Consider the following 26,992-nt stretch of genomic DNA (forward strand, 5'->3'; position numbering starts at 1 on the left):
CGATGTAGGTAAAAGGCAGGACATGTACTTATGTGTTTTACATGTCCTGGTAGTAAAAACAAAACATAAAATTGTTTTGTTTTCCACCACTGTGAAATCATAGACTAACATTAGAACTGCCCTCATATACTCATAAGTGGTAGATTCTGATCTGGAAGGAGTGGCCATGTCTTGTATGGTATTGCCAGACTGGTTAAAGAAAATCCTGCTTACTGCTGAAGTTGGATTTAATATTACTATTTTAGAAATGTGACTTTTAAAAAGTGGACATTTCTCTACACTTAGGGCCTGATTCTAACTTTGGAGGACGGTGTTAAACCGTCCCAAAAGTGGCGGATATACCACCTACCGTATTACAAGTCCATTATATCCTATGGAACTCGTAATACGGTAGGTGGTATATCCGCCACTTTTGGGACGGTTTAACACCGTCCTCCAAAGTTAGAATCAGGCCCTTAATGCCATCTGTGCCTTACAGCCTGTTTCCAATCCACATCTGTTCTATGCTGGTTGACAACTTCCCTTGTGCATTCCACCCAGCCAACCACAAACACAGAACACTCAGCCACATCTTCATTCACCTGCATACCAAATGGATTTTCCTGGGCAGGAAGGGTGATGGGGCTCCCAATTACATTTCAAAGGCAAGTGGCCTGCCCTGACACAAAGGAATGATATCCCCGCACAGGGATCCTAGCAGACAGGACTGGACTGAAAATGGAACTTGTGAACTTCAAAACTACTCTTTGATGTTTCCCCCACTTCAAAGGCATTTTTGGGCATATAAACTGGGTCTCTGACCCCACCAAATTAGACACTTCTGAACCTACACCTGCACTCTGTCAGAGGAACTGTCTGGCTGCCCAAAGGACTCCTGTGGACTGCTTTGCTGAGAAGGACTGCTGCCCTGCTTTTTGCCCTGCTGGCCTCTGACTCTGCAGTTCTCCCCAAGGTCTTAAATTGAGCTTGCCTCCTGTTCCGGAAGTCTCAGGGCCAACAAAGACTTCACCTTTTCATGAAAATCCTTGTGCATTGAAAATCGACGCTACGCCTGCAAAAATCACCACACAGCCTGCATCACAGCTGGAAAATCACCGCACCGCTGACCAGAACAACGCAGCACTGACTTTGTGATGGAAAATTCGACACAGCGCCTGCCATACAGTGGGAAATTTGACCCATCGCCTACCGGATCGACACAGCACCAGCTCATTCTATCAGAGCATCAAGGATTTTCAACACATCGTCCCTGGGTGTGAATATATCCCTGCATTGCAGTGAGGAACCAAGACTGCGTGCCTGAAAAATGACACAACCCCTTGCAGTCTGGAAAGAAAAGACACATTGTCTGTACCGCGCTGGAAAATCCGACACAACACCTTATTTTTCCACGCATCCCCTCCTCTGCGGTCTCTGTGCATCGTTATTTGTGATGCACCCCAGGACTGTGTGTAACAAAGAAACCACTGTTGATTTCTAAGGATTGAAACTCTTGAAAACCTTTTAAAAGTCATATTTCAACTTGTGCTTATTGGATAACTGTCATTTTGACCTTCTTTTATTCAGATAAATATTATCTATTTTTATAAACCTGTGTGGTGTATTTTTGTGGTGGTTTCCCTGTGTTACTGTAGGATTTATTGCACAAATACTTTACACATTGCCTTCTAAGTTAAGCCTGACTGTTCAGTGCCAAGCTACCAGAGGGTGGGCTCAAGATAATTTGGATTGTGTTGTGACTTACCCTGACTAGGATTGTGGTCCCTATTTGGACAAGGGTGTATACTTCTTCCAACTAGAGACCCCATTTCTAAAAAGCACTCATAGAAATAGCAAAAAACTAGGACACATAAAAGCATTCCTCTTTGTTTTTCCATGCTAACGCCACCCTGGGGTGGCGTTAGTTTTTAGCGCTGCCACAGATTTATGATTTCTAATAAATCTGGGACAGCCTCAAAAGTAATGGGTGTTGTGGTGAAATGCCCACTGCCTCACCCATTGCACACCCCTCTGATGCAGAAAACTGCATGGAGGGGCCTTACATATTTACAAGGAGGCGTAACGCCACAAAAAGTGGCGTTACACCTCCTTGAAAATATGGAGTAGTGGTTAGCGCTACCAGAGTGTTACAAAAAGTGATGCTCCGGTGGCACTAGGGGCTCTTAAATCTGCCCCAAAGTGTCTAATACAGGTTAACCAGCATAAGCAATTTGAGCATTCAAATGTGCCTTCATTATAGCTTTAAGTGCATCCAATGCTACCGAAGGGTCAGTAGTGTGATAATTAAATGAACAATACTCCACAATCTCACCTTTCAGTTTGGAGACAAATGATTGCTCAAGCCATAAAGCATACTGTAACCTCCATCTGATTAAAGGAATGTTTGTATGGAAGGGAGACCTTAAATTGGAGTGATATGTTGTCTCCCAGTGGTAGGGAGGAGATTAAAAAATTATCAATAACTGAGGAAGTCTTAAACCGTCCAGAGAAAAACAAGAGTATAATCGTTCCTTCTACTGATCTCTGTGTCAGGGTCAACCACACCAAAAGGAGTTGTTAAAGTCTGAAACATTTTTTTAAATCTTGGGCTTGTATCATATATGCCCAGGGTCAAGGAAAAAATTAAGGTCTCCCTTTATACAGTCTTAACTGTACAGCTGAGCTCATTGTCAGCTTAGTTGTTGAAAAGATGAAGTATCATCCAAGACTGACCTTTAGTAAAATACTATGTTAATCTGATAGTGGGCAACGTTGAGGGGACTCTGAAACGTCTGTCATGGGTATCCGTTAGGCAATTATCTGAAGGCTTTAATTCTGTGTTTTTCATGTTGACATGAGTAGTGACCCCACAAATGGCAGTGAAGGATTACAAAAAATAAGCCTGTTCAACCATAAGCACATCCTTTTATGGTTTCTTTAGGGACAAAATGTGTTCTTTGGAGAAGTATTAGTGTGGGACCTCAGAGATTAGCTAGTCAAAGATTGCTGAGCATTTAAGCTCTTTGTTCAGGCCATGGTGCACACTGAATTAGCAATTTGGAATAACATGGCTGATTCCAAGCTAAACCAAAGCAAACACAGACAATCTAAACTAATATAGCATAAAAAAACATTCTGAATGGGGATTCCTGTCACCAGATGCATTACCACCAGAAATTTCGTGGCGGGGTGACCGTCACAAAAAGCCTGGCAGTTTGCTGCCTCGTAATACAGCCGATGGTCTTAGGCATTGTTAGAAATGGGGTCTTTGGTTGACAGTCTGGTTACCCCCTGTTCAAGCAAGGACCCTCACTCTAGTTAGGATAAAAGAGAATCACCCTCAGCTAACCCCTGCTTACCCCCTTGGTAGCTTGGCAGAGCAGTAGGCTTAACCTCAGAGTGCTAGGTGTAAAGTATTTGTACCAACACACACAGTAACTTAATGAAAACACTACAAAATGACACAACACCAGTTTAGAAAAATAGGAAATATTTATCTAGACAAAACAAGACCAAAACGACAAAAATCCAACATACACAAGTCAAGTTATGATTTTTTAAAGGTTTAAAATAAAAAGAGTCTTTAGGTAGTTGTAACACCACACTAGCGCTGCTAGCGTGAAAATGTACCTGGTTTGCGTCAAAAATAACCCCGCACGGGCGGTGCGCGTCGAAAGTAACCCTGCACGGCTGTGTGCGTCGAAAACAACTCGGAACGGCGGTGCGTGTTGAAAAAGCCAGCCACACGACGATCCGAAAGTCCCGCGGCGCAGGGTGCGATCTCTCAGCCTCCGTCAGCGATGCTGCGCGTCGTTTCTCCTGCTCCGGGCGTCGGTTTTTCGGTCGCGTTTCCTGCGGCGTCGTTTCTCAGTTGCGGAACCGGCGTCGCGTCGTTTTCTCAGCCGCGATCGGATTTGCGTCGATCTTTTCTCCGCACGGTGCTCGGTGCGTGTATTTTTGTCCTTAGGCTGCCAGCCTCTCCTTTCAGGGTCCCAGGAACTGGAAGGGCACCACAGAGCAGAGTAGGGGTCTCTCCAGAGACTCCAGGTGCTGGCAGGAAGAAGTCTTTGCTATCCCTGAGACTTCAACAACAGGAGGCAAGCTCTACATCAAGCCCTTGGAGATTTCTTCTTCAAGATGGAAGGCACACAAAGTCCAGTCTTTGCCCTCTTACTCTGGCAGAAGCAGCACTGCAGGAAAGCTCCACAAAGCACAGTCACAGGCAGGGCAGCACGTTTTCCTCAGCTATCAGCTCTTCTCCAGGCAGAGGTTCCTCTTGGTTCCAGAAGTGTTTCTAAAGTTTGTAAGTTTGGGTGCCCTTCTTATACCCATTTTAGTCTTTGAAGTCACCTTTCTTCAAAGGGGACTCACACCTTCTTGTGAAATCCTGCCTTGCCCAGGCAAGGCCTCAGACACACACCAGGGGGCTGGAGACAGCATTGTCAGAGGCAGGCACAGTCCTTTCAGATGAGAGTGACCACTCCACCCCTCCCTCCTAGCAGAGATGGCTAATCAGGAAATGCAGATCACACCCCAGCTCCCTTTGTGTCACTGTCTGGAGTGAGGTGAAAAACAACCCAACTGTCAAACTGACCCAGACAGGGAATCCACAAACCAGGCAGAGTCACAGAATGGTTTAAGCAAGAAAATGCTCACTTTCTAAAAGTGGCATTTCCAAACGCACAATCTTAAAATCAACTTTACTAAAAGATGTATTTTTAAATTGTGAGTTCAGGGATCCCAAACTCCACATGTCCATCTACTCTCTAGGGGAATCTACACTTTAATCATATTTAAAGGTAGCCCCCATATTATCCTATGAGAGAGAGACAGACCTTGCAACAGTGAAAACGAAATTGGCAGTATTTCACTGTCAGGACATATAAACCACATTACTATATGTCCTACCTTATCCATACACTGCACCCTGCCCTTGGGGCTACCTAGGGCCTACCTTAGGGGTGCCTTACATGTAAGGAAAGGGAAGGTTTAGGCCTGGCAAGTGGGTACACTTGCCAAGTCGAATTTACAGTGTAAGAATACACACACAGACACTGCAGTGGCAGGTCTGAGACATGATTACAGAGCTACTTATGTGGGTGGCACAACCAGTGCTGCAGGCCCACTAGTAGCATTTGATTTACAGGCCCTGGCACCTCTAGTGCACCTTACTAGGGACTTACTAGTAAATCAAATATGCCAATCATGGATGAACCACCTACATACAATTTAAACAGGAGAGCATATGCACTTTAGCACTGGTTAGCAGTGGTAAAGTGCTCAGAGTTGAAAAGCCAACAGCAACATGTCAGAAAAAATTAGGAGGCAGGAGGCGAAAAAGACTGGGGATGACTTGCATAAGCAAAAGTCCAACAGGCATGCTGCCTGCCCTGAGGAGCTCTCCGCTGGCAGTGTCGGTCTTACCGCACTGGCAGGACTGGCCAATCTCATAATGTGGTGGTCTTTACTGCTGGGACGGCGCCAGTAAGACCACCACGTTCCTAATGAGGGCCTGAGTTTCTGGTTGGTAGAGGTATGCACCCGGTCCAAGCAGGAATCACAATTCGAGTCAGGGTAACTCACCAACACACCTTAAATTAACCTGTGTTTACCCCTTGGTAGCTTGGCACAGAGCAGCCAGGCTTAACTTAACCAGAGATACATTGGCAATGGAGGCGATGCACCACGCACTCAGTGATGCATTGCACTTGCTCATTGCAGCAGCAGTGATGTGATGGCATCAATGGAGATGTGGCAGTTCCAAGCGGCACAATGGCATTGATGGGGGGATTCTGGTTGAAGAAGCAATTTATTACCACTTCCATGGACCAAAGGACTGGATTGGCACCACTTGGCAGGTTAAGACTCTCTGATGGCAGAGTCCAGGTGCTGTAGCAGAAAGGTTGTAAGTATTTTGTGTCCCTGAGACTTCATAAAACAAAAAACTTGTCAGCTGACACTTGAAGCCACTCTGGGAGTTTAGTTCAACTGATGTGGGTCCAGTTTGTCTCAGGACGGCAGCAGGCCAGCAAAACAAAAGAGCAGTTCTTTCAGAGCAGCAGTCAAGCAAAATGCCAGTCCTACAGCAGCACAGTAGTTATTCTTCCTGGCAGAGTATCCACAGGTTCAGAAGTGTACTGATTTGTTAGCCTGGACTTACCTTAGGGATGACATATGTAATAAAAGGTGAGTTTAAGGCTTAAGGCTTGGCAAGGAGTTTTAGATGCCAAGTCAACATGGCACTGTAGTACTGCATTCAGGCTGCAATGGCAGGCCTGGGAAATGTTTTAAAGTGGTACTGAAAAGGGGTGACAAGCAGTGCTACAGGTCCACTAGTAGGCTTTAATTTACAGGCCCTGGATGTACTGCGCTGTACTATGGACTTTGAGTAATTCAAATATGCACAATCACTTTAGCACTGGTTAGCAGTGATAAAGTGCACACAGCCCAAAGGCCAACAAAAGGAATTCAGCACAATTGGAGACAAGCAGGCTAACGTTTTGGGATTAACCCTGTAGAGAAGGCCATTTCCAACACCTCCTCACATCCATTTTGGATGCAAAGGGGCATTTTTTTGCTACAAAATAGCACTGAGCGCAGAATTTCTCTCTTCTTGCATAATTCAAGTATAATCTCATATTTAAGTAAAGGTTTGTGGGTAACCCTGTAGAAAAGGCCATTTCCAGCACCTCCTCACATCCTTTTTGGATGCAAGGGGGAATTTCTGTGCTACAAAATAGCACTGAGTGCAGAATTTCTCTTCTTGCATAATTCAAGTATAATCTCATATTGAAGTAATCCTGCATGATTAAACTACACTGAATTACATGAGTTGCGCCCACCCTTAGAAATGACATCAGGAACTGGAGAGACTGAGTGTAGTGAGTGAGCAATGATTCAGCAACACTTGCAAAATGACTGAACTAGCAATGGAGCTTTGCTTATAGTGAGAAACAGAACATGACATCATTCCAACATGTTGGGCATCTTGGATTGAGAAGACAATCTAAACAGAAAAACATGTATGTGCATGTAAAACACCTTCAAAATAGTTCCAAATATAAACATATATGTGAAGAAACCTTTTTTCTTGCACGTAGCATTCTCCTAAGTTGACATGCAGTCTCACTCCATGATTTATATTGCAGTCAGGAGACCAAACACATGCAAGAAAAGAAAGATGTGGCTCCTTTGCATCCTTGTTTTCTGAGGAGTTCTGTGCATTGAAGGGGAAGCTGCTACAGCAGAGCTCACACGCTGCAGTAAGGTAAGGCAAAAGGTTCTTACACCACCACTTAATTTGGTGCAAAATTGTTGCATCAAGGCTAAGTAATGCTAATGCTAAGCCCCACCCAGATAAAGTTATATTGAAAAAAGATTTTGTTTTGTCTGTTGAGCTAATTATTATGCAATATGTTGGAACAATAAAAGCTATAGAAATATCCACCTATTTGTGCATATTTGCACATACATTTATACTCATTAGTTCAGGGATCTCCAACCTTTTCTGTAGTGAGAGCTACTTCTGATCAGTGAAAATCATTGTGAGCTATTGAAGATTAAACAACTCGCACATTGTTACCAGACACCCAAACAGCTTCACTGACTTTAAGCCTAATATGTATAGAACCAGATACTATGGTTTGAACAACATCCTTTACTACAGGTGCTATGACAGGATTGCCATGTGCATCAGTGAAAGTGAAGTCTTTGGGATGTATGGGATAATATTTGTATGGATGACTTAGAGCCTGCGTCAAATGTATTTGTCGACATACCTTTCACCATATATGACACCGTTACATATATAACACAAACATAGAACCATTTTTTAAATGTGAGAAACTTAAGGTGTTAAAATGTTCATAAAATGGAATATTTTTCTGCATTTTAAATTTCTCCCATTTAAAAAGTAACTTATTTTTCAGTTATACATATGGCACAGTCTGCTGCTGGCCACTGGGACCAAGAGGCCTGCTGTTTGTAAATTCAAACATTTGAAAAAAAAATGTAGGGTGTTGTTTCATTTTCATTTTCCATGTTTTAGAAGCACTGAAAAACATTGTTTTGTTCTCACCTCCAATATTGAGTTGACAAGGGTTTTTGTTTAAAGATTAAATAAGTCAGTGCTTGAATTCTTTACCTCTTGGCCTTACCATCTGTGGTGATTCTGACTCCAGGACTGCTCCTTAACAGGCCCTGCTATCTGCAGCCTCATGATAATAATGTAAACTAAACACCACCTTCCCTTAACTTTAATAGGTAACATATGACCCTGTGCGTACCTAAAAAATGACCTAAATGGCTGTGAGCTACTCTGACGGTGTCTAGAAGCTACTGGTAGCTCGCAATCAACTGGTTGGGGACACCTGCATTAGTTCTTCCGTTATTGTTCTGTTAGGGAATTTGTTTGTTGGATTTCAACTAACAGAGCTTGGGCAAAGGTTTCTAAAAAGAGATGGGAATTATTGGTCCATAATACTTCAAGCATCATTGTTTGCAAGAGTTGTGGCTGTATGTCTTTGCTTTCAAATTTCTCAATCATCTGCTGGAGTTCCCATCTTTTTCTTGGTTTACTGTATGAAATGTCAGAATAAATACAAATGTGATAATCATCGACAACTTGAGTTTATTTTTTTAGATCTCTAGTTGGGATAGGTTCTTTAATCTAACATTCATTAAATGAACTTATATCATGCAAGACCGACCATAAGGTTTTGGAGTAAAAAGGAACTTAATGGGTCTGGTATATTGTTAAGTCACCAGGGGCATCTGGGTCCATATACCTTTTAATGAGATGTTTAACAAAATTATTCATGTTTTGTCCATCTTCTTTCATCTCTGGGACAGCCAACAACACAAATATTGTATCTCTGTGATTGGTTTTCAAGATCTTTAATTTTTGAGTTGTGACTAGATATATCTCCTTTGTTTTTGACAAATTTTCGGTTTCTAAAAAAGTGCATCTTCCACTATAGAAAGCTATAATTCTAAGGCTTCAACCTGGCCAGAAAAGGCTTAAATCTGGCTGTTTATATTGAGACTCTCTGTATGTCTCAATGAAATAGTTGTTGCTTGCAATATGTTAATCTCCTGTACCTCATGGAGCACATGTTGAAGCGTCTGGGATATTTGAACATCATACACAGCCTCAGCACTATTTACTGACAGGCCAGAACCATGCTTGCCCCTCCTTTTTTTATTGCCATCCAGAGGTAGAAGCTGCCCTTCTTGTGCTCGATGCATTTATGTTCTAAATTAAGATTAGTGAGCTCAATGGCAGGTGCTTCTAAATGACCCTCCTGTTGTTGTGAGATCAAAGTTACAATTTTATGTGAGGTCCTAGGAGCCATATCTTTCTGCATAATTCCCTGATGGAATATCTGATAATGCTGAGATTCCTTTGGCAAGCAGGCAGAATTGAATTCAGTCAGGATGGTAATTTGGTTTAAGACCATTACTACCTGAGTATCCATCCTCTCATAAGTGCAATTCACCTCATTCAGAATCAGAATTCTCAGGAAACATTATTCTATACATGACCACATTATTAAATAAACCTAACAAGTGCTCTTGTATTATGTGTTTCAGTGAATTAGGTTCTGAGGTGGTATTTACCATTTTAATGCCAAAGTATCAGAGAGGGAGGATCAACGTAAAGATAGATTTGAGTCCAATTCTATATGATACTGGTGCTTTGAAAGTTCTATTTTTTACTGAGATTTCAATTTTATATAGATTGGGCAACTTTATAATCATTGGCAGGTTATAACAGTTTACTGAGAAGCTTCATTAGGCTGTTTGGGGATTTTATGACTGTTTAATGGAAGGAGGAAAATCACACCTTCAGTCGAGGAACTTCACAGCTGATCTCAGTTAACATATACAGACAAGTTTTTTTTCCTTGAATTTATTAGATGTATGTTACTGTTAGACTTTTCATCCTTGGAGTGGTCTCCCTTAACTTTTTGCCTCTGTTCCCCAGGTTGTTGATGTGTGCTGGACTCTGATTTTGCTGTTTTTGTTACTCCGGGCACTTTACCACTGCTAACCAGTGCTAAAGTGCAAGTGCTCCTTTACAAAATGTGCATGTGATTGGTTTATCCATGATTGGCATATTTGATTTACTAGTAAGTCCATAGTAAAGTGCACTAGAGGTGCCAGGGTCTGTAAATCAAATGTTACTAGTGGGCCTGCAGCACTGGTTGTGACACCCACATAAGTAGCTCTGTAATCATGTCTCAGACCTGCCATTGTAGTGTCTGTGTGTGCAGTTTTAACTGTAAATTCGACTTGGCAAGTGTACCCACTTGCCAGGCCTAAACCTTCCCTTTTCTTACATGTCAGACACCCCTAAGGTAGGTCCTAGGTAGCCCCAAGGGCAGGGTGCAGTGTATGGTTCAGGTAGGACATATAGTAATGTGTTTTATATGTCCTGACAGTGAAATATTGCTAAATTCGTTTTTCACTGTTGCAAGGCCTGTCCCTCTCATAGGTTAACATGGGGGCTACCTTTAAATCTGATTAAAGTGTAGATTCCCTTTGGGAGCGGATGGACATGTGGAGTTTGGGGTCTCTGAGCTCACAATTTAAAAATACATCTTTTAGTAAAGTTGATTTTAAGACTGTGCGTTTGAAAATCCACTTTTAGAAAGTGAGCATTTTCTTGCCTATACCATTTCTGTGACTCTGCCTGTTAGTGGATTCCCTGTCTGGGTCAGTTTGACAGTTGGGCTGATTGCACCTCACACTAGACAGTGACACAAAGGGATCTGGGGTGTAGCCTGCATATCCTGATGAGTCATCTGTGCTAGGAGGGAGGGGAGGAGTGGTCACTTGCACCTGAAAGGGCTGTGCCTGCCCTCACACAATACAGTCTCCAACCCCCTGTTGACTGTCTGGGGCCTGGCCTGGGCAAGGCAGGATTTCACATTCCAAAGAGACTTTACTTTGAAGTAGGCCTACTTCAAAGGAGAAACTGGGTATAAGAACGGCACCCAAAACCACAGACTTGAGAACACTTATGGAAACAAGAGGAACCTCTGCCTGGAGAAGAGCTGAAGAGCTGAGGAGAAGTGATGCCCCGCCTGTGACTGTGCTTTGTGGAGCTATCCTGCAGTTGCTGCTTCTGCCAGAGTAAGAGGGCAAAGACTGGACTTTATGTGCCTTCCATCTTGTGAAGAAATCTCCAAGGGCTTGATTTAGTGCTTGCCTCCTGTTGTTTGAAGTCTCAGGGACAGCAAAGACTTCTCTCTGCCAACACCTGGAGTCTCTAGAGAGACTCCTGCTCTGACAAGTGGTGCCCTATCCAGTCCCTGGGCCCTTGAAAGTAAAGCTGGTGGAAATCCAAGGAAATCGACTTTGGACGACTTCAGACTGCCGCCACTGATGAATCCTGTGACGCCGCCTGCACCCGACGCGTGACCTTCGCTGGAACGCGACACTCTTCGCAGGCCCGATGCTGCTGCAGCCCCGCTGAAGTCCGTGACTCCGTGGAAGTCACCTCACCACATCGTGACCGACGCCGCTCGAAGTGCACGGATTCAACGTTTCGCACTGATGCCGCGATCCCCGGGTTCGCGCATCGACTTGTTTTCACTCTTCTCCAAAGGTACTGTACTTGGGGGTCTACACGACTCCGTGTGTGGCATCACTGGTGTCGACTTGTTGGGAACGACTCCGTCACGACGCCGTGTTAACACCTCATCGAAGCATTTTGTGTTTCTAAGCGCTATTTTTTAGTTTAATCTTTAAAAATTCAGAACTTGACTTGTGTATGTTGGATTTTTGTCGTTTTGGTCTTGTTTTGCTTAGATAAATATTTCTCTAATGTGTTGTCATTTTATAGTGTTTTCATTAAGTTACTGTGTGTGTTGGTACAAATGCTTTACACCTAGCATTCTGAAGTTAAGCCTACTGCTCTGCCAAGCTACCAAGGGGGTAAGCAGGAGTTAGCTGAGGGTGATTCTCTTTTACCCTGACTAGAGTGAGGGTCCTTGCTTGAACAGGGGGTAACCTGACTGTCAACCAAAGACCCCATTTCTAACAGTTACAATCAGGAGTGTCATCATTCTTTGGTGGTGCCTTGCACTTCCAGCTTCAGGTACATGCAATTTTCCTCAGCCTCCTCTTGCATACCTAACACTTGCCAAAAACCTCCTTACCTCATTGTCCCTGAAGTCAAAAGAGGGAGTAGTTTTCACAAAACAGCAACCTTGGTGAAAGTCTAAATCACTTGTGTTGTAGATTTCTCAGATATATATGAAAACCAAAAAATAGGTACAAGCACACCCCTGTTGTTACTTTTTGTAAGCACACAGAACCAAACAGTAGTGCTGTGGTAAGTTCAGAGTTAAAACACAGGACCTACAGCTGGCCCATTCAGCTTTAATGTGAGAGCAACACCAATGTATGATTCAGTGCAGATTGATCTGCGAGCTCAGTGACAAAATTGTGTGAATATATAGTAAGAATGCTGCAAGATTGTTGCTGAGTTCTTGTCCTTTTTATAAGGTCTTCAGTGTACTGGTGATATGTCCTTGGAAGAAAATACATCAAGCTATGTTCTCAACATACAGGAATACTGTTTAACAGCAGTGAAGAAGGGATCCTGAGCTAGTTCAGTGATTTAAATTGAAAGTGCTGTACTTTGCTATTACCAACTCACTTGCACTTTCAGCTCAAGCACAGAGTATCTTCCCCAGGTTACTGGCTATAACAATGCTGTGCTGAATGGCACAAACCTCCCACATCTTTGCCCAGCTCTCAGCAGGCATCACCAGGGAGGGGGTCAAGGGACAGATAGGTCTCTGGAATCTTCAAAGGATGTTGCCCTGCTGCTGCTGGACATCAGTTCATACCAACACCTGCTGCACAGCTGATAGCCTTGGCGTCATTGAGCTAACTGCCACTGTCTGAGAAAAAGCTGTGATAGAAGCACAACCTTACAGGAGGATTGAGCATTTTAACTGTAACATATGCTGTTCTGCATCCCCCCCCTGTTTCACATGTGCCTTGTCCTACTGATCCTTTTCACTCTGGTCCTTGTACCTTTAGTTCTGTTTCTCCTAGTCCTGGTACTCCTCATCCATTTGTCCCTGGTTCCTTCTGGCCTTGGTCACCCTTTACGTTTTGGATTAGGTCTCAATGGAATGGTCCTAATGCCTCTGGAAATATTAGCCATCCTGGTGGCTGAACTCCTTTTCCTTATCCTCCTATTAGTCATCATCGTCCTCCTTCTGGTCCTCCTCCCTTCCTTCCCAAGATCCTGCCAAAATGGCTTTAGTCTTGTACAGCCTTAAAGCCTGTCACACAGATTTTCATTTATTTCCAGATTTCTTTTGCTCAGACAACTCTTCCAATAACAGAAATGAGGGCCCTGTAGAGACAGGACCCGGCCCACTGAAAACACCCCTGAGCATGTTGAAAACAAAAATTCAGTTTTGAAGATACTTTGGGCAAGTGGCTGAAATGTCAATTTGGCTGATGGGGTCACTTATGACATGGGACCATCAAGCACCTACGCTTGAAATTCACTCTGGTGGGTAAATAGTCGGAAAAGGTGTATTTATTTCACTGGCAGCTGAGTGAATATTTGTCTCATGCCTTCACAGCTTACACTTCTCTCATTCCACAGATACACTACTATTGTGTATCGCCCAATTTATGTCCTGCATGTGCCCCAAAGCACTGTGGGGGTCATTCTGACCCCGGCGGTAATTACCGCCATGGCGGAGGTTGGCGGTAGCACCGCCAACAGGCCGGCGGTGCTCCGCCGGGCATTCCGAGGCCAGAAGCGGAAAGCCGGCGGTGTACCGCCGACTTTCCGCTGCCCGTCAGAATCCTCCATGGCGGCGGAGCGCGCTCCACCGCCATGGGGATTCTGACACCCCCTACCGCCATCCTGTTCATGGCGGTTCTCCCGCCAGGAACAGGATGGCGGTAGGGGGTGCCGCGGGGCCCCTGGGGGCCCCACAAAGTATTTCAGTGTCTGCCTAGCAGACACTGAAATACGCGACGGGTGCAACTGCACCCGTCGCACCTTCCCACTCCGCCGGCTCAATTCTGAGCCGGCATCCTAGTGGGAAGGTTGATTTGCCCTGGGCTGGCGGGCGGTCTTTTGGCGGCCGCCCGCCAGCCCAGGGCAAATCTCAGAATCACCGCCGCGGTCTTTTGACTGCGGTGCGGTGTTCTGACGGCGGTACCTTGGCGGACGGCCTCCGCCGTCCGCCAAGGTCAGAATGACCCCCTGTGTCCCCTACTACCAACAATCTTATATGTGCCTTTCACTCTGTTGCACAGACACCACCTGTTTCGCTGCACTCCCCATATTCTGCCGCTTGTCAGCTGTTAGTGTGTTGCCAGGTCTGAAATATTGAGCAAGAACAAGGCCCCTTGAAAAGAAGTCGACAACTAGCACAAGACCTTTAATTGTAAGCTCAAAATAGGCAAGCCGTCTAAAGGGGGATCATGAACCCCAATAAATGTAGTCTCCTGAGTGCAGAAAACATTTGTGTAACATGCATTAAAACATACTCACTGTTCTTTAGAGACAGCCACATATTCCAACACTACAGCACAAAATATCTTATGCCATGTCATGAAACTCTTGAAACAGAAGTTTGATTCTTACATTCCTTATTTTAATATTTTTTAACATAAATGTCTTTATTCAGCATCAATTTGTCTGTGTATTTGTCTGTAAACAACTAAGCTTAAATCATGCACTTACCTTTGTACATTTTTTATATATTTGTGTATGCATTGACTTTCAAATGATTCACAGGCTTTCCTGCATCCCCATTACAAGATGACCACTACCCTGTAATTTCCTGGAGTCCTTTTTTGCTTCATATCTGGCTAAATAAGACCACCTTCTCAATATTTAGCTGTATGCTGGACAAATAGTACAAGATCTCTACTACCTAGTCTGCATCCGGATAAACAATGAAGGTTCATATATTTAGCTGGCTCCTGGCTAAATAGCAGGGACTGTATGTTATTTAGATGGCTGCTGGAGAAATAACAGTGATTACATACTATCTGGCTGGCAGCCAGATATATAGACCCTTTCCTTTTAAATACAATGAAGGACACCAGAGAGAAGACTTGACAGGCTTTTAATAGGCATGGCATAATTACTGTAAAGAGTCCTATGGGCAAATGGCACGTTAATAATGAAGAAGCTTCCAAGTGTGTGCATGAGGCATACAGTATTGAAGCTGTGCAACAATACTAGCACTCAGTGTAATCAGCATGATGCAGTTGTCAATGCTATTACTGTAAAAATGTATCAGAAAGCAAACATTGCTGTTTTACTAAACTGCTTGCAGTAATACATTCATGTTGGACCTGGCCGTTTTACAGGGTCATTCCCCAGACTTTTTGCCTCCTTATTTTTCTGACCTTTGTTGGCTGACATTATGACTGTGAGCACTTTTTTTCCTGCTAACCAGTGCTAACGTTCAAGTGCTTTCCCTTGTAATATTGGTATGATTGGCTTATACCTAATTGGCATATTTAATTTACCTGTAAGTCCCTTGTAAAGTGGTATCCCTATACCCAGGGCCTGTAAATTAAATGCTACTAGTGGGCCTGCAGCGCTGCTTGAGCCACCCACTGAAGTAGACTTTCAAACCTGTATCAGGCCTGCTAGCACAGGGCCTGTGTGTGCAGTTTTCTGCCCCAGGGACCTGGCATCTAAATTTACCTGGCAGGCCCAGAACTCCCCTTTTACTACATGTAAGTCACCCCTAAGGCACGCTCTAGCTAGCCCTATGGGCAGGGTGCCATGTATGTAGAAGGCAGGACATGTGCCAGGTTGCGTGGCCTGTCCTGGTAGTGACAAACAGCCTAACTTGGTGTCTCACTGCTGTGAGTGCTGCCTTCTCATAGGATTGCATTATTAAATTCCCTGCCTTATGTGGAAGGGGTATTGTCTGATTTATGAGGGGTAGCATAGGCATGTTTGGTATGGTTGTGATAGTGATAAGAAATGCTGCTTACTGGTGCAGGTGTATTTTTTATTACTATTACAAAAATGCCACTTCTAGAAAGCGTGCATTTATCGGAGCTTCTGACTCCGGTGTTTTTGCAGATTGCCTCCAATCCATGTCTGGGCAGACTGACATTTGGGGCTTTGTGCATACTTTTCAAACAGCCTGTACACAGGGAGGGTGGAGGTGTCACAGAGGTGCATCTACATATTGTATAGCCTTCCTGAGCTGAGAGAAGGGAGAGGCAGGGCACACCTGCATTTGTAAAGGCTGTGCCCTGGCCTCGCACAATAGGGTCGTTTACCCCCCCACTGATGTTTGGAGCCTGTGCTGTAGGAGAGAAGGGGCACTCCCAGAACCAGTTGTAACTGGTTGGAACCTCCTCTCCTCATTGTAAAACACACTGTAGACTGAGTGTAAGTACTGGGAATTTCCCCCACAATTTAGACATTCTTGGGACTCCAGAAACCCTACCTGGAACTCGACATAGGACGCTGTTGAGAGGACTCACCAGGACCACCTTGGACAGCTGCTGCTGTGCTAACCTGTGACCTACCTGGTCACTAAGAGGAACTCCCATCACCTGCACCCCTTGTGCTGGCCTGTTGTTGGGCCTGCAGCACTGTGCTTCCCCCCTAACCTCTTGTCTCCAGAGACAGGGTGCCATGGCCCCTGACCCCTGCAACGAACTCAGGCAAAGGAGGGCTGCTTTCCCTTACTTAGCGCCGGGTGAAAGCTTCACCTTTGTGCTCACCCGCGCCTCTAGGCCCGTTGGTCGTAAAATAAGCTTCACCGGCGCAGCCCCTGCTCCCAGAAGTGGCCTCCAGCTCTGGTAGCGCATTTCCACAAATCAAAACCACTGCCGTGGCCCGAGCGCCCGTATCTAGGGAAGCGCATCTGAAGTGCGCTGATATCAGTGCCCCCAGGCATCAAGAGAGCTGCTGGTGGTGCCCCCGGGGCACAGGAAGGAGTTGCGGGGAATCTGCACGTCACCGCCGCGGCCCAGGACAACAGGTCACTTGCGCACCGGGTCGGGTGCTGTTGAGGGCCAGTGCAGGAGGAAGATAGGCCCTGGGGCCAGGAAGCCCAGGCCCCCAGAGCCCTCGCTCTGAAAAAAAAGGAAGCACGTCCTCCTGGAGGATGCCCGGGGGCCAAGCAGCCACAATGCCTTGCCGGACCGAGGGAAACCTCGTCGGAGGCCCCACCCGACCAAGGCAGAAAGACAATGGAACGGCCCCCGACTAAGGAGTGGGGCCAACCGTCCATGTTATAGCCTCTCCCAGAGAGGGGCTTGAGCAGCGGGATGTAGGAGGAATACAGGAGTGCCTCTTCCCCTTTTCCCCGGCTGTTGAAAAAGGAGCACAAAGCTCCAAATCTCTGTCACCTGTCGTGCCCCAGACGGGGCTCGATATTAATGTAGGAGGACGGTGTGTATCACTCTCTTCCCCCTGTACATCAGTCCAGGGACCCCGCTCTGCGCAGAGGAGCGCCGGGCCCCTCCTTCTCCTTCTTGTTGGCTTCTAGGCCTGGGGAGTGCCTTCGCATTTTAAGACCAGGTGCTCATTTTGGACATACTCTTTTTTCAGGTATGGACTTGGGGAAGAAATATGGTAACCTGCTTATGGAGGGGATGCTGAATGTATGTTCTGATGTTCTGTTTACTGCCCCTGACTTGTCATAGGTTTTATAATAGTCTTACTAGAGGCATTTGCTCATATGGTTATGACAAGGGTATTTATCTCTTTACAGTGATTCCTGACTACTGCTTAGGTTGCAGAATCCTGAGTACTTACGTGTTCTAATGTGACAAATGCGTATTCCTGCAGAGTATTAGTAACTTGTGTAACGTTCTGACAACTGCTAAAGTAGCAGGTTATTACTGATGTGTATTGTTGGTCTAATTATGTTTTGTGCAATACAGTTTATTTTTTACATAACTCAGTGTTGTGTTTACTTTGTGGTGTACATCTTGCGGCCCGTGTGTTGTGTGTGTTGTGCAAACGCTTTACACATTATCTCTGGGTTAGGCCTGACTGCCCGTGCCAAGCTACCAAGGGGGTAAGCAGGGATTATCTTGGACGTGTAACTCACTTGCCCTGCCTGTCTTAGGTGCATACCCTAGCCAACCAGAAAACCCATTTCTAACACTTCAATAATGTGTAATATGATACTCTGGCGCAGATGCTGACTGGCAATACATTAACTTACTGAACTTTCAAGCTGGGATGTAAATATTGGACTGGGGATACAAAAATGCCAATAACTCATCGATAACTGTTGGTATCTTCCGGCAGTTCATGAAAACAAAACCTTTCTTTACTGCTGAGGCTGTATATCATGCCTCTTGTAAAAAGGCTGTAATTTGGCTGATGTTGGTATGTGAACTCACCTAAAGACAGATTTCTTACAGCCAGTGCTTAGCTTCTAAAAGAATAAGCCTGGGGGGCAAACAACTTGCTCACAAGCATGCTGCAGGTGATAGCGAACCTCGGGGTGAAGAAACATTGGCAGAGTCAATATGTTGAAAAGGTGAGACCTATGGGAATTGCCCTTTCTTGTTTTGCTGTAGTCTTCATCATTCATTTTGTGGAAACTGAATTTAGGATAACATAGTACCTAGAACCGAGACTTCCACTTATGGGCATTTCAGGGTATGTCACCTACACCACCCACATAGGGACACTTCCTGCTAAAGAGGAACAAAAAAAAACATCATATGCAATAATATATTGGACATGTGCTGTGTTGTTGCTATCATATGCAACTTAAGGGCATACGTATGCACATGCAAGTAATGTGACTGCCTCAAGACCTGACTTTAAAGTTCAACACAAGCCCATAGCATTTCCAGACTCCTAAATGTCCAGAGCTCAGAACTCTTGTACCCTATATCCCATTTGACGAAGAAAATCAACCTCCTAACGCAAGCTGCCTTTATGCTCAGCAATTCTCTTGCAAACCACAAATGTTGTCCACAACAGCATCAACATCCTTCTCCGAATTACATCCCTTAGAGGCTCAATATTTCCAGAGACTCAATCAGGTGTATTCTTCCCTCAATGAGAAAAACACTGTATTGAAAGTTACAAAGGTCAAGGCTACTTAACCAGTTTCACCATCATCTCAAACCACAGATCCACTGACCCACCTTACATATCCACACAAATTCATGCAACTCTTATCCAAGTGCCTAAACTAGGGATGGGAGTAACTCACATAATTCAGTGTTGCACAATCATGCAGAACTAACTAAGACTTCCAAAAGAATACTCTGCCATTACACTAAAAGATTAATTCTGCATTTTGAGCTATTTCTTAGAGCAAAGTACCCCCTTGCTTCCAAAATGGATATGAGGATTCATTTAGCACCCATGCTCGCTAAATGTGCTCTTGGAGTATGATTTTTCTCCAACTTACTGCTGGCATTTAGTGCTATTTTTTAGCACAAACTGCACCCTGCACCCAAAATAGACTCAGGCCTAAAATGGACATGAGACATGAGGATGCATTTTATGCTAACAAATAGTGCTAAATGCAAAAGAACATGAAAATCGAGCAGCTTCTGGCACTATTTACATGGGCTCTTGGTGTAGGTGTTTTCCCCAACCTGCTACCAGCATTAGAGCTACTTTCTTAACACAAGCTGCACCCTGCACCCAAAATTGACATAAGGATGCATTTTGTGCTAAGAAGCAATGCTAAATGGAGCAGAAAACGAATATCCAGTTCACGCGATCACTTGTGCACACTAAAAGTACTCTTCTGGTGAAGTTTTCTCCCCAAATTACTCTTAATTATGCAAAGGAGTGTAATCACGTAATTATCAGTAATTTGGTATCAAAGAATAGTGTGAAATAACCAAAATTACTCTGATCAATCTGATGTGATTAAGATTCCACCCACGCCTAATCTAAACTCACCAGCTCTGCTGTCAGATGTGCCATGCTTCACAACTACTATTCAACAGCTAAATACTACCTTGAGATTTTGGAAATATTCAAAAGTATCAACCTGCACATGATATTTTTTACTGAAACCTGGCTCAATGATGACACAGACAATATACTGGATATGCTTGTGCCTTTACCCTATTCCATTTTTCACTGCCACCAAGAAGACAGGTATGGTGGAGATGTAGTGGTCATACACAAGCTATTTCTCTTGAATCACTCTCACTCATTTCACTGCATGTTTCTGGAAATATCCTGCACTGGTGCCAGTCTCAGAGGGAACATTATTTGTCACCCTCATGAGAGATTAACACTTTTGTCAAATAATGCATTGAGCTCAGGGGCAGATTCTCCGCTAGAGCTGAGGTGTTGTGCTCCTCTGAAATGTATACACATGTATAGCAAAAAATAATAAATAGCTTGATTTGTTCAGAGATACAGTCAAAAGGATCATAACTCTAAACAAATTGATGCATTTAGGTTCGAGCTGTCTGTTCCAGGCTGCCTGTCCCACCTTGCCTTGAAGCAGGAGATGGAAGCCAGGCAGTAGATCAACCTTATCACACTATGATGAATGATGCAGAGCTGACTGCTCTCAAGCCCTTCATTTCCATTGTGGTCTATGTCAGTATAGATTTTAGGCCACTGACGCTTTTAGGGGGTCATTCTGACCTTGGCGGTCTATGACCGCCATGGCGGAGTGCGGCGGAACACCGCCAACAGGCTGGCGGTGCTTCCTGGGCAATTCTGACCGCGGCGGTAAAGCCACGGTCGGAAAAGGGGAGCCGGCGGTTTCCCGCCGGTTTCCCGCTGGCCCAGGGAACCCGCCATGGCGGCGCTGCTTGCAGCACTGCCATGGAATTCCGACCGCCTTCCCGCCAGCCTGTTTCTGGCGGTGTCCACCGCCAGAACCAGGATGGCGGGAACGGGTGCCGTGGGGCCCCTGGGGGACCCTGCACTGGCATGGGCAGTGCAGGGGCCCCCTAACAGGGCCCCACAAAGATTTTCACTGTCTGCTTAGCAGACAGTGAAAATCGCGACGGGTGCCACTGCACCCGTCGCACCCCTTCAACTCCGCCGGCTCCATTCCGAGCCGGCTTCATTGTTGAAGGGGCTGTCCCGCTGGGCCGGCCGGCGGTCTTCTGGCGGTCGCCCGCCGGCCCAGCGGGAAAGCCGGAATGGCCGCCGCGGTCTTTTGACCGTGGTGCGGTCTTTCGGCGGGAACCGCTTGGCGGGCGGCGACCGCCGACCGCCGCGGTCAGAATGACCGCCTTAGTGTCATGATTTTTGGTGTCAGAGTCTTCATCCCTGCATGAGGGCAGGCATCCATCATTCATAGGCATAAATTCCACCCTTTCACCATTTGTCCTGCAGTAGGAGTGGATGTAAGCACATGTAACTTGGTGCCTTGTCTTCGGTAATGGTAAGTGTTATAATGCAAATTGTGAGTTATTCTTATTGTACTGAGACCACTTGTCACAATAACCTCCCTCACTGCGACACCCAAGGCCCTGGCTGGCTCCTTTGGAAGTGGAGATGCTGTATTTGTTCCCTCAAGAAATTGATCCAAATGACGGGCTGGATTCTTGCTCCCTTAGCAAAATTGATCCAAATATCTGAGTCAAGTGCAAAGCGAGAAATATATGCTTACAGTAAAGGCAATTATCTGTTGAATGGCTTTAAAACTGGCCATATCATCCTGCACCCATTAACCCCTTCGCTGCCAGGCCTTTTTTTTGGCTATTTGGGGCAGTTAGGCCCTCATAACCTTTTGTCTGCATAAGCTACCCACAGTAAAATTTGTGTACTTTTTTTTTCAACATCCTAGGGATTGTAGAGGTACCCAGACTTTTTGGGTTCCCCTGACGGAGACAAAGAAATTAGCCAAAATATGGCTAAAATTTCATTTTTTTCAAACAAATGGGAAAAAAGGTCTGCAGAAGAAGGCTTGTGTTTTTTTCGATTGAAAATGGCATCAACAAAGGGCTTGCGGTGCTAAAATCACCATCTTCCCAGCTTTCAGGAACAGGCAGACTTGGCACAGAAAACCACATTTTTCAACACAATTTTGGCATTTTACTGGGACATACCCCATTTTAAAAAAAAATTGTGCTTTAAGCCTCCTTCAAGTTAGTGACAGAAATGGGTGTGAAACCCATGCTGGATCCCAAAAACATTTCTGCAAAGTAGACAACATTCTGAATTCATCAAGGGGTAATTTGTGTAGATCCTACAAGGGCTTCCTACAGAAAATAACAGTTGAAATAGAAAAGTATTGAAATTGAGATGAAAAAAACAGCCATTTTTCTCCACGTTTTACTCTGTAACTTTTTCCGCCAATGCCAATTTTTTGAAAAGCAATATACACAGAGCCAATAAATGAGCTGCACCTTGCAATGGGTTTTCATTGTATAGCGGGTATATAGCAATTTATTTACTGAAATATAAAGAGTGAAAAATAGGTTTCAAGAAAACCTTTGTATTTCCAAAATGGGCACAAGATAAGGTATTGAGAAGCAGTGGTTATTTACACATCTCTGAATTTCATGGTTCTCATACTAGCATGTGAATTACAGGGCATTTCTCAAATTGATGTCTTTTTTACACACTGTCATACATTTGGAAGGAAAAAATGTAGAGAAAGACAAGGGGCAATAACACATATTCTTCTATTCTGTGTTCCCTGAAGTCTCCTGATAAAAATGGTACCTCACTTGTGTGAGTAGACCTACTACCCGTAACAGGAAACGCAAGATGGACACATCACATTTCTACATTGAAATCTGACGTGTTTTTTGGAAAGTGCATAGCTGTGGATTTTGCCCTCTAGCTAAGCCGGCAACTAGGGAAAACTAGCAAACCTGTGCATTTTTCTAAACTGCACACCCAGGGGAATCCAGGATGGGGTGACCTGTGGCGCTCTCACCGGTTTCTGTTACCCAGAATCCTTTGTAAACCTCAACATTTGGCAAACAAAACACTTTTCCCTCAGATTTTGGTGCTGAAAAGTTTTGGAATCTGAGAGGAGCCACAAACATTCTTTCACCCAGCATTTCTCCAAGGCTTCCGCTAAAAATGGTACCTCACTTGTGTGGTAGGCCTAGTGCCCGTGACAGGAAATGCCCCAAAACACAACATCGACACATCACATTTTCCCAAAGAAAACTGACCTGTTTTTTGTAAAGTGCTTAGCTGTGGATTTTGGACTCCAGCTCAGCTGGCACCTAGGGAAACCTATCAAACCTGTGCATTTTTGGAAACTAGACACCTAGAGGAACTCAGAATGGGGTGACTTGTGGGGCTCTCACAAGGTTCTGTTACCCAGAATCCTTTGCAAACCTCAAAATGTGGCAAAAAACACCTTTCCCTCAGATTTCGGTGCTGCAAAGTTGTGGAATCTGAGAGGAGCCACAAACTTCCTTCCACACAGCATTTCCCCAAGTCTCCCAATGAAAATGGTTAATCACTTGTGTTGATAGGCCTAGTGTCCGCGACAGGAAATGCCCCAAAACACAATATGGACACATCACATGTTCCCACAGAAATAAGACTTGTTTTTGCAAAGTGCCTTGCTGTGGTCTTTGGCCCCTAGCTCAGCCGGCACCTAGGGAAACCTAGCAAAACTATAAAAAAAATTAAACTAGACATCTAGGGGAAGAATAGGGTAACTTGTGGGGCTCTCACTAGGTTCTATTGCCCAGAATCCTTTGCAAATCTCAAAATTGTGCAAAAAAATACACTTTTTCCTCACATTTGTGGTGATGGAAAGTTCTGGAATCTGAGAGGAGCCACAAATGTCCTTCCACCCAGCATTCCCCCAAGTCTCCCAATAAAAATGGTACCTCACTTGTGTTGGTAGGCCTAGTGCCCTCAACAGGAAATGCCCCAAAATGCAACATGGATACATCAAATGTTTACATTGAAAAGTGACGTGTTTTTGGAATGTGACTAGCTGTGGATTTTGGTCTTCAGCTCAGCCGGTACCTAGGAAAACCTACCAAACCTGTACATTTTTTAAAACTAGACACAAAGGGGAACCCAGGATGGGGTAACTTGTGGTGCTCTCAACAGGTTCTGTTACCCAGATTCCTTTGCAAACCTCAACATTTGGCAATAAAAAAACACTTTTTTCCTCACATTTCCGTGAGAGAAAGGTCTGGAATCTGAGAGGATCCACAAATGTCCTTACAGCAAGCATTTCCCCAAGTCTCCCGATAAAAATGGTACCTCACTTGTTTGGGTAGGCCTAGTGCCTGTGTCAGGAATGGATCACAGAACGGTCAATGTTAGTCCTTACATGAGGGCAACTGTTGATCTTGGGGTGAACCATCCCTGACGCAGGCACTAGATCCAGGCACTCAAGTGGGGTAGCGTTTTTATCTGGATAGGTGGGGAAACACTGGGTGGTAGGAATTTTGTGGATCTCAGCATATTCTTGTAGTTTGTGTGACAAATGCAAGAAAAAATAGGGGTTTTATTCAACATTTCACCTTTGCAGGGTATTCTGGGAAAGAAAACTTTGGGGAATCCACACAAGTCACACTTTAGTGAACTCCCCCAGGTGTCTTATTTCCAGAAATGTCTGGGTTTGGTAGGTTTCCCTATATGGCCGCCGAGCCTCGGACCAAAAATGCAGGTGCCTGCCATACAAAACCAGGTTGTTTTGTGATAGATAATTTTGATTTCTCCACAGTACTATTTGGGCGGTGGAATTTGGGGCTGAACTAAATTTGGGAGCTCCCAAGAGAGCACTCTCTCTGTGCTTGCCGCCACATGCACCTGCTCTCTGGGTTGGGCTAACCCGCTAATGTCCCACTGCACAGAGTGTGCTTGTGAAGGGACAGCACGACTGTCCTCATCACCTCCCTCAGAATCACTGGAAGAGGAGTTGTTGGAAAAATCACTCCCAGCTTCTCCGCCATTGTCCTATCCCTCAGATGTTTTTTCAGTATCTGCTGTCTCAGTCTCTGATCCTACGTCAGAGCTGTCCTCTATAACCCCAGTTAGGGCTTGAGCAGCAGTCATCCAACAAGACGCCATCTCTTCTACTGGCTAACCTCTCACTCTAAAGCACTAGCCTACGTAGACAGTCACAAAAATTGCTGGTGGGTGTGTGTGTGATGTGTACAACAGTAAAGTTCAGTCACCTTACCTTCTCTTCTTCCCTCAATCAGCACGTTCTCTCAAGACACTCAAACAAACAAAAAAGACACACTATAACTTCACCTTGTCACATACCAATCTTAACAGTCTTTAGCGCCTCTGGTGCCCAGTCTAACAATCATTACTGGTGCTCCCACTCCCATGACCTCCTCCTTGGATTCCCTCACTACCACCCAGCAAAAATGCCCTTCATCTCCCCATAGCCACCCTCGTACTTATATTTCATTTGTATCATAGCGCAGGTAATAGCTGGCTTTACTAATCCAATCCGGTATTTACATAAAGTACAGATTTGATTCCTGCAGGAGGCATATAAACCTCCTGTGCTACTTTATGACATCAAACTTGCCACTAGACAAAAGTCAGATCCTTTTGTAGCAGAAAAATATTCACAAGAGTTACTTAACTTTTTTATTGCTGCCTAAAAGCTAACGTTGAAAGGCATCAGTTGAAGTATGTACATTGCTTTGAAGACACAAGCTGCAACTGCAAGAAGGAACTGGTGGTGAATATATATATATATATATATATATATATATATATATATATATATATATATATATATATATATATATAGAGAGAGAGAGAGAGAGAGAGAGAGAGAGAGAGAGAGATTGATTTAAATATATCTATGTATATATATATATATATATATATATATATATATAGAGAGAGAGAGAGATCTATATGTATTTTTTAATAGCTGTATGGTTTCCCTGAGGGCCATAGTGTCCCCCAGGGAAATCATACAACTACTAAAAAAATACATTTACCTTACAGGGGTTTGCCCTGCTCACAGGCAACCCCCTGTCAATTTTTTTTTTTTTTATCTTTTTTCTTTTTCTTTACCCCTGGGGTTAAACTCACTTTTTAAAAAGAAATAAAAAATGTCCCCGGGTGGCCCATTTTCAGAGGGGGCCGACCCACCCCCAGTGAAATCCCTGGTGTCTAGTGGGGTTTCCTAGACCTCGAACCGGGCTGTGCTGTGATCGTGGGCCAGGAATCTCTTTCAGGAAGGCCTTGTTTGAAAGGGGAGAATCTCCCCTTTCAATCAAGGGATTCTCCAATGGTGGGGATGCCTGTTTGGGCCTGTTTTCCCCACCGGAGCAGGAAACGGCCCTACCTCTGCTTCCTGCTCCGGTGGGGAAAACAGATTGTGATGTAAGCGTGACGTCACAAACGGGCAGGTGGGGGGCAGGGGGAGACACAGGAGCTCCGTGTCTCCTGGGGGTGTTTTTAATTTAAAAAAATGCTCTGGTGCAACGCACCAGGGGATTTTTCAGCCCCCCTCCCTTGTGTTGGCCACTGGTCGTGGAGCCAGGTAGTGCGGATGTCGGCCAGTTGCTGGCACCCGCACCTCATAGGTTAAAGGGTCTGAGTTTGTTGCAGTGTACAATTCACACATTAAAGTAAAGGGTGAGCATATTAATGCAGTAAGATATAGGGCAGTTTTTAATGTGTATAATATTTCAAGACTATACATTCTCACTGCTTTATAAACCTTGCTTTCTCACTAAGGGCCTGGTTTATACTTTTTTAGCATCGCATTTGCATCATTTTTTTACACAAAAGCGGCGCAAACTTACAAAATATAATTGAATTTTGTAAGTTTTCGCTGGTTTTGCATCAAAAAATGACACAAATGCAGTGCTAAAAAAGTATAAATCAGGCTCTAAATGTATTCCTTTTCAAATGCGCCATCTTTTTTCAATTTTTTTCTTGGGAGGAGAACCTACCCTGGAACACACGTTTGTCCATTGAGCTTGCGTTCTTCACTCACTACCTAAAAGTCATACCCAGACTTTTACTTTTTCAAATGACAACAGCTGCCACTGATTGAGCTCACACATCTTGTTTGAGTTCACCACATCTCAATTTATTAGCTCTAACAATATAAGCTTTGAG

General features: G+C 44.5%; 1 long non-coding RNA gene across 1 annotated transcript in view; it reads left to right on the plus strand.

Moving 5' to 3' along the window:
• LOC138295691 (uncharacterized) overlaps positions 1-26,992 on the plus strand; it is a 59,975-nt gene that overhangs the window by 15,685 nt on the left and 17,298 nt on the right. Inside the window, exon 2 of the long non-coding RNA XR_011203667.1 lies at positions 7,128-7,246. This is a non-coding gene — a long non-coding RNA (uncharacterized lncRNA). The remainder of the gene's footprint in view (positions 1-7,127; positions 7,247-26,992) is intronic.

Source organism: Pleurodeles waltl, chromosome 1_2, assembly GCF_031143425.1.
Source record: "Pleurodeles waltl isolate 20211129_DDA chromosome 1_2, aPleWal1.hap1.20221129, whole genome shotgun sequence".
Lineage (NCBI taxonomy): Eukaryota > Metazoa > Chordata > Amphibia > Caudata > Salamandridae > Pleurodeles > Pleurodeles waltl.